Source organism: Panicum hallii, chromosome 9, assembly GCF_002211085.1.
Source record: "Panicum hallii strain FIL2 chromosome 9, PHallii_v3.1, whole genome shotgun sequence".
Lineage (NCBI taxonomy): Eukaryota > Viridiplantae > Streptophyta > Magnoliopsida > Poales > Poaceae > Panicum > Panicum hallii.
In genome coordinates this window covers 52,995,205-53,007,375 of record NC_038050.1, presented here as the reverse complement: position 1 = coordinate 53,007,375, position 12,171 = coordinate 52,995,205, and the positions used below count along the sequence as shown (strand labels likewise).

The following is a 12,171-nucleotide window of genomic DNA, read 5'->3' as shown; positions in this document are numbered from 1 at the left end:
CAGAGAATTAGAGCACGTGGCTACGAACCACGGTGTCGGGGGTTTGAATCCCTCCTCGCCCACAGCCTTCCAAAGGGGGAAGGACCTTTACTTTCTCCCTGAGGGTAGGAAAATCATGATCGGAATAGCGGACGTAAAGCTATTGAACTTGGGTATGCTCTTTCCTTTTGTCGAAGTGGAATCATAGAACAGAATGTGATACGATGAGATAGAATGCAATAGAAACAAGGATAGCGAACGGGTTAGCTACTCCTAAGGGTCAAAGCAACCCTTTTAATTCAATTCTTTATTCTTACATTAAAGAATGAATCAAATCTCCCCAAGTAGGATTTGAACCTACGACCAGTCAGTTAACAGCCGACCGCTCTACCACCGAGCTACTGATGAACAAGGGGAGATTCGACCTCCTAGAGTTCAACTACCGCTCTCAACCCGTGAACAATATGAGTCCGAAGCTTCTTTTGTAACTCCCGGAATTTCTTCGTAGTGGCTCCGTTCCATGCCTCATTTCATAGGGAAGCCCAAAGTGGCTCTATTTCATTCTATTTCACTTCCTATCATTTAATATCCATCCCTTTGGTCTTATTGACATAAGAGTTGTCATTTATAGTCTATCTCTTTCTATATATGGAAAGTCAAGAAATTCTCATCGAAACATCGAGAAATTGTGCATATAGAAAACTCTAAAGAAAGAAAAAAAAGGAGACCCTTGCCATGATTTTCAAATCTTTTCTACTTAGTAGTCTAAGTTTCTCGATGAGGATAATTAATTCGGTCGTTGTGGTCGGACTCTATTATGGATTTCTGACCACATTCTCCATAGGTCCCTCTTAGATCTTCTTTCTCCAATCTTGGGTTAGGGAAGAAGGAGATATTCACGACTACTGGCGGTTTCATTATGGGGCAGCTCATGATCTTCATATCGATCTATTATCCACCTCTTCATCTATTTTTTGTTAGCTAAACAGGTGGAAGATCCATCCAATTTGGTTATATCATGGACTCAAAAAACGGATCTGAATGTGACTGAAATGCACGATCTTCACAGGTATCACTTTTCACGATACCTAAACCTAAAAGGTGGAATAGCGATTTTCGAACCATTTCCTATAAGAGAATGGTTTCCATTACTTTGAGAAATGGATTCTATATCAAACTATAGCTATTGCATTAAAGAAGAAAAGAAACTAATAGAAGTCGAAGACACGGAATGGTAGTGAATAGAGAAAAATATTCTTCTGATTTTCTTATTCCTGAAAATATTCTATCTATCTCCTAGACGCCGTAGAGAATTGAGAATTTTCATGTCTTTCAATTGTCGTACTCGTAATTGGAAAGTTACGGAAGGAGATCCAGCATTTTGCAATGAAAACAACATAAAAAACTCTGGACAATTTCGAAATCAGACCAAGCGTCTTAATACATATGCAAAAAAATTCATTATTGGCCCACCATTGATTACAAGATTTAGCTTTTATGAATCGCTATTGGTTTGATACGAGTAATGGCAATCGTTTCAGTATGTTAAGGATACAGATGTATCCACAATTCATTTAGAGTTACTTAATAGCCTATTTCTTATACTATATCTCTATCCCGTGAAATTCTCGAGCTGAAAGATGGATGCATATGCTGTGTTTCATTTTGCTAAATGATAGCAATTAAATGTTATATCAATTCTATAAATTGGATATAGCAATAAATCAGCAAAATTCTTTTATTTTAGATAGAATAAATGTTTCTTCTATCTAAAATAAAAGAATGTACCCTTCTATCCAAATCCAATTTGCATCGATACAATAAATCCAAATTCCAAATTCCAGCAGTAGATGAATAATTGCAAATTTTTGTGTGTACGAGATTAGAATAGCTTCAAAATAACTGACATAATTTTTTTATTTTTCCTGATAAGAAAAATACATGAAAAAGAAAGGAGGTAGAAATTTTTTTTGATTTAAGGTTAAAGAAGAAAAACAAGAAAACAGGGGTTCCGTTGAACTTCAAGTATTCAGTTTTACCAATAAGATACGGAGACTTGCTTCACATTTGGAATTACACAAAAAAGATTTTTCATCGGAAAGAGGTCTACGAAGTCTTTTGGGAAAATGTCAACGTTTGCTGGCTTATTTGGCAAAGAAAAATAGAGTACGTTATAAGAAATTAATCAGTCAGTTGGATATTCAGGAGAAGTAATTTAATAGTTCGAATTTTTTTATTATTTTATTAGTAGTCTTATAGTAGTCTTAGATTTTGCATTTTGATGAGCCTCGTTTTGAGGAATTCATGGAATAATCCATTTTCATGAAAAAAGAATAAGAACAAGGATACATAACATAAGAAAAAGAATAGATAAGACGATATTCTCCCCCCCCCCTACAGATTTAATTTCTTCTCCTATACAAAAACCAGCAAGACCTACTCCATTGATAATTCCATCAATGACACCCTTATCAAAAAAAATTCGTTAGTTCAGCTAATCCTCTTATACCCAAGATAAAGACCCTAGTATAGAAAACATCTACGTAACCACGATTATATGACCAGCTGTATATCTTTTTTTTCACTTCATCCAAAAAGTTCTTTTTTTGGATTACCTTTTACAAGAGAATTTAGAAAATTTAAATTCTGAAAAAAAAAGAATAAGTAGATCCATAGAAGATATATGCTATGAATAGACCAAGAATTGCTAAACTTACAGAAGATATAAAAGATAGCATGATGAAGTATACTTGTATGTTTTGGCGTAGCAGCTATATTTCGATTTATCCTTTTCTTCCAAGGATTTCATAATTGGACGTTGAACCCACTTCACTCTCACATGATAATTGAACTTAAAGATGATTTAAATTGATGTTCTTTATTAATTGTTGTTATCTTATATCTTTTATTTATCTAAGGGTTGGTATATACTTACACTTAGTTAATGCTTGCTAAATAAAACTTGATCAACTAAAAATACATATCGTAGTCAAACCATGTTAGTTTATTCTTGATTTTAGCCTTGCATGTCATATAATTTACTCCACTTGTTGAGTACCAACCATAAGTGTACTCACGCTTGCTTTATTAAAACCAATGCTGCTCAAAACAAGATAATTGTTCGGAGTTCCCTGAAGATTTCGAAAAGTACTAGGCGTATGCCTCCCAGTCATCTGCCTGTGAAGTTGAAATCTGCTGCTAGTTATAAATATTTATTTAATTCGCTTAAGATTAAGACTTTCGGTCATGTAATAAAGTACTATGATACTCTCCTTCGATATGACATTGCTTCGGATATACACTTGTATTATTTATCATATATGTGGAATTTGATCCTAGCGCACATATAACATGCATTCGGTTCCCTTTTCAAAACCGGGCGTGACATATAGCCACTATCATCAATAACCAGCCTGTTTGGTGAGTTTGCAGCTTCATTAAAATTTCCCGCAGGTTCATCGAACCAACTCTGGTTATGCTGGGGGGAAGATATATTCAGCTCAGGCAACAGGTTAATACCAGATGTTCCAATATAAAAACCCCCCTGCTCCCTTGAAGTAAATGAATTAAGCAACTCTTGGAAGAAACCAAACTTCGCTGTTTAGCAGGAAATAGGTTATTTTACAACCAATCAATTGGACTCGAATGAAGTTTGATTTTATGAACCAATAAAACAACTCTTGCCTACCTCCGTTGTTTGTGGCTTCCAAACCGAACAAATTCTGTGTACTTGGTATGTCACTACTTTTCCTACTGAATTGATTAGTCATAACCTCGGCGCCCTCTCCCACCCTTCTGGGATATGCGCAGAAATGAGCATAAGCAAACCCAATAACTGTTTTGTTGATTTGAAGCTGTTAAAAGACGCACCTTTGCTCAGAGTGTGCGCGCTCATGAAGTGGCACCAGCAAGTCACCCCCAATCGCACTCAGCATCTCCTCGGACTGGAAATCCGGCATTGTAGGTTGGTACTCTGCCCTATTGTGTCGATAAGAGAAGAATGGATTTCCGCAGGTTACATATCGTACTGCCGGAGAGAATGCAGCTCGGGATAGCTAAGCAATGGCGGCGGTTCGGAGGAATAAATGCAGAAACGAGAGAAGCGACTACAGATCGGGAAGGGAGGAGACTACAGATCGGCGAGGAAGGATAGGGTATGGCACAAGCATGAGAGAGAACGTTTGTATGGGATGATGTGCATATACCGTATACGTACTAGTATATAGCAATTCGCATTTACGCTGCGAAATACCACTGCTGCAGCCGATGTGACCGGTAGCCAGATCAGAGGTCCAGATAGAGAACACTGAGCATTCGTGGACAAAAAACCGCGTTGGACATAATCCGCCGCTCCCACCGGAGCTCGTCCTGGGGGTTGTGGATTGGTGCGACCCCGCCACGCTCATCGCCTGCGCCGCCACGTGCCGGCTCCTCCGCCGCCACATCCTCAGCCACGCGCTCATCCAGCGCCGCCGTGATGCAGCGCGATGCAGCCTCACCCCGTGGAGCCTGCTCGGCCTCTTCTACCCCTACGAGCAGCGGTGGTGTGCATGGTGCAGCGGAGCAGCAGCAGCAGCATGGAGGTGGTGCTGCCCTTCAGATACCGCGCCTACGAGCGTGATCTTCTAGCACGCCTAGCTGCCATGGTGCCCCTCTAAGACTGATGCCTTCTCTTTTGTTTTGTCTCCTCTTCCCCTAGGCCCTAGCCCCTGTTATTTCTAAAGGGATTTTCATTCCACTTAACTCATGGACTCAGCGAGATCGCTGGCCATCAGGACCTCGACATCAGGCCGTAGCCCCTGTTGGTTGCGCTGTGATTTTGTGATTGATGAGTTCGCCTTTACATGGGCTGAAAGCATAATAAGCCTGTTTTCTCGGTCTTGGAATTGGGCCAAGCCAAACCGCCAATACATTTATAGTGATCTATGTAAGCCCACTTCAAGATCGAGGACGGAGCCAGGCACGATTATACAGAGTTTTTTTTTGAAAAGGGTTAAAGAAAAATTAAAATTCGAAAAAGGGGTGCCAGCTTGTAATATTTCGAAAAATAGGTGCCTCCCGCCCAATGAAAGGGCGGGATGACGCATCCCACCCATCCAACGGGCGGGGGGTTGGCGGGGGGAGGAAAACTTTTTCGCAGGGGTCTCTTCGCGAAAGTTACGCAACATCCCGACGTTCCAACGGGCGGGGTGTCTTCCGAGGGGCCTCCCGCCCGTTAGGAGGGCGGGACGTTCCGCCGAGGGGCATCCCGCCCCCCCAACGGGCGGGAGGTCCCCGCGAGGGGCAACCCGCCCTTCCAACGGGCGGGATGTCTCCCCCCCCCCCACTATTTAAGCCCCCACCCACCCCTAATTCTCATAAAATTCATCAAAAATCAGCAAAAAAGAAAAGGAGGAGAGGAGAGGAGAGGAAGAGAGGAGAGAAAGCGGCGAAGCCCTGTCCACACGTCGGTTTGGAGGTATTATAATCGTATAATTATTAATTATTTTTACGAATATTTGTTAGGGTAGTTACACGTAGAATTCAGTATTTTCAATAGCTTTTAGAAATATTTATTAGGATAGTTCTATTTTAAATAGTTTTGAGTATTTTTAATAGTTTTTAGATATATTTCTTAGGGTAGTTATATTTTGAATAGTTTTTATAATTGCAGTAGTTTTTAGATATATTTTTTAGGGTAGTTATATTTCGAATAGGTTTCAGTATTTTGAATAGCTTTTAGAAATATTTCTTAGGGTAGTTCTGTTATAAATAGTTTTTAGTATTTTCAATTGTTTTTAGATATATTTCTTAGGGTAGTTATATTTTGAATAGTTTTTATAATTGCAGTAGTTTTTAGACATATTTTTTAGAGTAGTTATATTTCGAATAGGTTTCAGTATTTTGAATAGCTTTTAGAAATATTTCTTAGGGTAGTTTTGTTATAAATAGTTTTTAGTATTTTCAATTGTTTTTAGATATATTTCTTAGGGTAGTTATAATTTTGAATAGTTTTTATAATTGCAGTAGTTTTTAGATATATTTTTTAGGGTAGTTATATTTCGAATAGGTTTCAGTATTTTGAATAGCTTTTAGAAATATTTGTTAGGTTAGTTCTATTATAAATAGTTTTTAGTATTTTCAATTATTTGTAGGAATATGTCTTACGGTACTTATATTTTTTATGCAGATATGGCGCAGACACCAGAGCTCCTTGACGCGCACATCGACGAATGGCACAGGTCGTACCTGGCAGCGGTGGAGGGGCAGGAGCTTCACGAGTTGCGCATTCGTGTAGCAAAGGAGTTGTTGCACCTGGACGACCGCTGGCTTGACAGGTGATACTTTATATTTTTTTACGAAACTAATGTATAGCTTGTACGATAATTGTAACCACAATGCAAAATATACAGGTTACATGAGGCTGGTTTGCTGCCACTCGCACGTATGCTTCAGGCTGGCGACGGCCAAGACGGTGGCGCCAAGAAGCGAATGCAGCTGGACCGCTCTCTATTTGCAGCGTTGGCGGACAGGTGGCGTCCGGAGACGCACACGTTCCACTTGCCGTGCGGGGAGATGGCCCCCACGTTGCAGGACGTGTCGTACCTGCTCGGGCTTCCCATTGCGGGTGAAGCTGTTGGCCCGGTTGCCGTGCCACCTTTCTGGAGGGCGGAGCTGCAGGAGCGGTTTGGTCCAGCGAACCCGCCACTTGTTGTGAACGTACCTGATTTGCCCGGCCCCGCCAAGAGTTGGGTAATACAATTTAGGGTACGTCCAGTTATTTTTTATTTAATTTAATTGAATCATATGTGAGTACCTCTAAGTTTTGAACAAATATATTACAGGCTCAGGATCTGCACCCTCTGGCTGTGCAGTACGAGGTGTCAGGATACCTGGAGGCATATCTGTTGTGGTTGTTCGGTTGGACTCTTTTCTGCAACTCTACCGGCAATTATGTGGACAAGGTGCTCATGCAATACGCGCGCGCGATTGCAGATGCGGAGCCGGGCCAGGTACCTGGGTGGAGCTGGGGATCGGCAGTGCTTGCTGCCACGTATCGAGGCCTTTGCCACGCCTGTTTGAAGACGGAGAGGACCGCCGTCATCACACGCTGCCCACTTCTGCTGCAGCTATGGTCGTACGAGCGATTCGCCATAGCATGTTCCCTAATTAGCGAGGAGCCTTATCCGCCCGAGATGTACGGGATGTGGGACGAGGATAGCCCCACGATGGGTTCGCTTTGGACCGATCGACGGGTAAGTTCTTTTAAGCTCTTTAATTTACTGTTGTACGTTTCTATATATGAGGAGTACCGATGCAGTTGTGTAATTTTTGCAGATGAGCTGGGCACATCGGCAGGTCCGAAAAGCATACCCTCAATTCGTGTTCGAATTTGATCGGATGCGGCCACAGGATGTCATCTGGACACCGTACACCGCTGCGGCTATCCAGACACGTGCGCCGCATGGGTTGTCTTCCCTCTGCACGCGTGACGAGGAGTACTGGCTGACAAAGGCGAACCTAGTGTTCGATATTCTCATCGAGCCATACTGCGTCGAGCGTGTGATGAGGCAGTTCGGGCGACGACAGCACTTTCCTCTCCTACCTCGAGCGTTCCAGGCCGTGCCGCGCAACGTACACGAGTAAGTTTGTGATAACTCGTTTTGTATTAATTATATATTCGTTATCATAAAGCAATGTTGTCTTTGAAATGTTTGCAACAGATATTCGCGCAGTGGAGATCATGCCAACGAGGTCAACTGGGTCGTCAAGATGCAGAAGTACGTAGAAGGGTGGCTTGACGCACGTGAGGATGTGTGGGACGAGGGGCAGCCACACACGGAGGCGTCATACGCCGCATACCTCCGCTGGTACCTCCTTCGCACGTGTCCGTACGTCACTCTTTCATGCATTGATGACGCGGAGCATCAGCACCAGCCGACCATCTCGGACACGTATCCCTCGTACCGTGATCAGGAGCACCGTGGCGCGGTACGTCTTTCGCAACTTCAAATATTTAATCTTTTTTTATAAAAGATCGATAACAATATTACTCTGCATCACATTACGTATGCAGATTGATCTGATCAACTACGCGGAGGTCGAAGCTACATCTCAGATCACGTTGCTTGAACGTGGAGTACGTGTACCAGAGTCACAGTACAAGGACACCTTGCGTAAGATTCAAGACAACTTGGCGCGAGCGTTACGTGCACTGACGTGTCGCGGCAGAGACGACGTGGGAGCCTCTAGTTCATCTCATGCGTCGGCCCATGTGTACACAGCTGGCCCGTCGACCTCTGCAGCAACGCATGCAGCGTCCAGCGGTACTGCCGCTAGTTCAAGCTGTAAGTCATTTATAATTGCCATTTCGATCACCTTTGATTTACACGACTAATTTCGTTTCTTTTTATAGTCATGCACTCGACAGCAATGGGACCTCCTCTTGCAAGAATGGAGCCTCAGACGTTTGGCGCGTATGCTTCAGGAACGTCTCTCCCGTCAGGTTCGATGCTAGCTGCACCAGCTGCACCGTACTCTCAGGGCTACGCTCAGCATGTATGGTTGGCGAGAGCTCCTGCGTACGGTGCTCCATTCGGTGTGCCGGACTGGGATGACTGGGAGGGCGGCTCCGCCACTTGGTCAGAGCTGGTGGGCGGCGGCGCCGAGCCTGACATCATTGGTCCATCCCAGACGTATGACGCTCCAGGTGCACAGTCCCAGGATGACCCCTTCACCCCTGCACCTCCTCCGCCTCGTCCTCACCGTGCTCTAGATGCATTTACGTACTCCGAGGATCACATACGCCGACGGGCTAGGACTAGGGGGGAGGACCAAGAGAGCGCGAGGTCCGGGACATGCGGGGTAGATACTCCTGATTCGGTCGACTTTTTATATTTAAACTGTTTTTGTATGATACTATTTTCTTTTTAATTGGTTGATATATCGTAGTATCGTAATATTTGGATTCGACGTTGCAAAACGTTATCGTTTAACCATATTCATATGAGTTTTAGATTGAGCAATCTTCCTCGTAAAATTGAATTAAAATTTTAAATGTATACAAAAGAGTATGGCGAATCAATATTGTATTTGAAAATAGTCTGAATTTCAAATAGATTGTAAATCATAAATTCTAACAGAAAATAACAAAAAAAATAGACAGTCAACATCCCGCCCACTGGCCGGGCGGCATGCCTCCCGCCCTCTGGCCGGGCGGGATCCCTGCCTCAGGGACCTCTTCGCGAATAAGAAACTTTCTTATTCGCGAAGGGGCCCTCGGGAAGGGGCTGCAAAAAACTTTTTGGAACATCCCGCCCTCTAGTTGGGCAGGATGTCCCCTCCCACCCGATCAACGGGCGGGAGGCACCCATTTTTCGAAATATTCCAAGCCGTCACCCCTTTTTCGAATTTTAATTTTTTAACCCTTTTTTTTAAAAAAACTCCGATTATATAGAGTCACTTGCGGTGACGAAATCGGCACCGGCCTATAAGTGGCCCAGAAACCATCTTTTTCCTTCTCCCTATGCCTGGTGCTCCTAGTCGTCACCCTGTCCACCCCATGTCCCCTCCACCTTCGTGTCCAACAGCAGGAGCCGCCGGATTTGTTGCCATCGCCGGAGTTGCTCACTCCCGCACCACCCTCCAACACGTCTCCTACAGCACGAGCCGTCAGATTCGCCGCCACCGATCCCCACCGCCTTAACCTGACTTCGTCAAGTTGCGGGGAGCTCGCCATGACTTCTAGGCCGCCTCCGCGAGCCACCGGATACCTTCCACAGCTCGTGGCAAGGCGCGTCCGCCGCCTTGCTGCCCGGCTCACCGCAACCCACCATCTCTGTTCACTACCTTACTGTGGACGGCCTCCATCCACTACCGGAAACGCGGTCTTTGCCGAGTGCTACACTCAGCAAAGAAAAACACACGGTGAACTCCCCCTTTGCTGAGTGCCAGGCACTCGGCAAAGAAAAACACTCAGCAAAGAATATTTTGCCGAGTGTCAGGCACTCGGCAAAGGAGGACACTCGGCAAACGAGCGCCACGCAATTAACGGCGTCATTCTTTGCCGAGTGCCTACTCGAAGACACTCGGCAAAGAGGAGTTTTGCCGAGTGCCTGGTCTAGACACTCGGCAAAATATACATATTTTTTTCTTTATTTTGTCCAAAATTTTTTCTATTATCATTCTACATTCTCCTCAACAACATATGTAATTTAGGTTCATTTCTCAAAGTGTCTGCTATATTTCATCAATTTATTTATTTTATTAAGTTTCTTGAATAATTCAAATTTAAACTGCGTGGTCATTCGAATAGTGGAAAAAATAAATGAAAAATTGTTATTTATGTTAATGAGCATGCTTTGAGGCCTTATTGAAAAAAGGACCAGAAATTTTAAAACTACTATCCACGAAACATGGCGACTAAATTGTGTTCGAGTCTTGTTTAAATTGTATAAAAGGCAAATTTGGTCGGAAAATTATGAAACTTGTCGAGATGTCATGTTATCATGTGAGGATATTGTGATAAAATTTGTATAAAATTTCGTGAAAGTTTGCAATCTACGATGCTTAACACCTAATCGGACTTTATATAAAATCATACACCTCTTTAGAAAACTTTCAATTTGTAAGCATCGTATGTTATAACTTTAACAAAACCTTGTCAGATTTTTATCACAGCTTCCTCATGTGATATCATTACATCTCGAGAAGTTTCATAATTTTCGGACCATATTTGCTTTTTATACATTTTAAAAACAACTGAACAATAAGTTCGTTGTCATGTTTCGTGGACAACAAATTTGAAATTTCTGGTTTTTTTCTCGATAAGGTCTCAACGCATGCTTCAATAACGTGAATATCATTTTTGATTCATTATTTTCTATTATTCGTGTGACTTGTAGTTCAAATTTCAATAATTACAAGAAATTCAATAAAATGAAATAAATTGACGAAATATAGCAAACACTTCGATTAATGGGCACAAATTGTACATACTGTTGTTGCATATAATGTAAGTATCACAATAAAAAATTTTGATGCCAAATAGTGAAAAAAATTAAAATTGTTTGCCGAGTGCCTGTTCGGGGCACTCGGCAAAGCCTCCTCTTTGCCGAGTGCCCCAGATCTAGGGCACTCGGCAAAGACGGGATATAACCAACCAGCCCGCCGCGCCCCCGCCCGTTACCCACACGCTCGTTCAATTCAGACGCCGCGCCCGCGCCCCCGCCCCCAGCCGCGCCCCCGCCGCGCCGCTGCCGCTCCCCCGGCCCGCGCCCCGGCCTCCGCCACGCGGGCCGCCGCAGGTATATACTATACTCTGTTTGCTCGAGTCTTATGCACAGAGATGTATCTTGATTATTGTTGTTTTCTGAACCTTGTTAATAGCCATGTTATTAGTTCCCTGCAGATTTGCTTGCTCGTAGTAATGTACTGCTACTAGTAATCCCAGACCCTTGCATATTTGTATGGACACATGCTATATATACACACGACACATGTATCTTGAAAAGAATTGAGAAGGTGTTCCTTACATTCAGTTTGCTTCTTACTTGTGCAAAGCTAATTCCATTTTCAAATAGACTACTAATTATTGCCAAGGGATAATATAGCTGTTCCTTTGATTTATTTTCCTTACTTTTTATTTGTAGAAGGATAGTGGTTTCCGCATTATTTGTTGATCTTTTGAAACTAATTATTTAGAAAAACGACGTCTGCTATTCTTTTCATCATTTGGCATCTGTATGTAATGTGTAAAATTAATATGAATGCATAACACAAATATGCAAGCAACGCTACAACAGATTTGGATTGATCCTGGCAAAATTCCGTTAGTTACGGGTGCATTGAAGCAATAAATTTAGCCAACCGTATGTTAAGATTCATCTAGACCGAATATTCTACTCTTTCTTTTGCCATTCCATTCATCTAGATTGATCTTTGATACGCCTTTATGTTCCACCAGCTGATGCACGTTTCTTTAAAAAAATACACCATGTATCTTTAGGAGCTGTGATAGATCATTTTGCTGTGTTGATATAGCATGCCATATTCCTCGCTCCCGTGCATATACGTAGGGCAATTGATATTACTCCGTCTCCGGTGTATATGTTAGAGGATGGAAGACCGTGCGTGGATGTACATTGGCCGCCCAAGTCAGGTTGGGATGACTAGTGAGTGGATTAGGAAGACCGATGCTTTCTTGGAAATGGC

At 42.9% G+C, this 12,171-nt stretch overlaps 1 non-coding gene across 1 annotated transcript; it reads right to left on the bottom strand.

The window, feature by feature from the left end:
- Positions 1-315: 315 nt before the first annotated feature.
- TRNAN-GUU lies at positions 316-387 on the bottom strand. Its single transcript has one exon. It is a non-coding gene; the product is annotated as a tRNA-Asn (tRNA).
- Between the last annotated feature and the right edge of the window lie 11,784 nt (positions 388-12,171).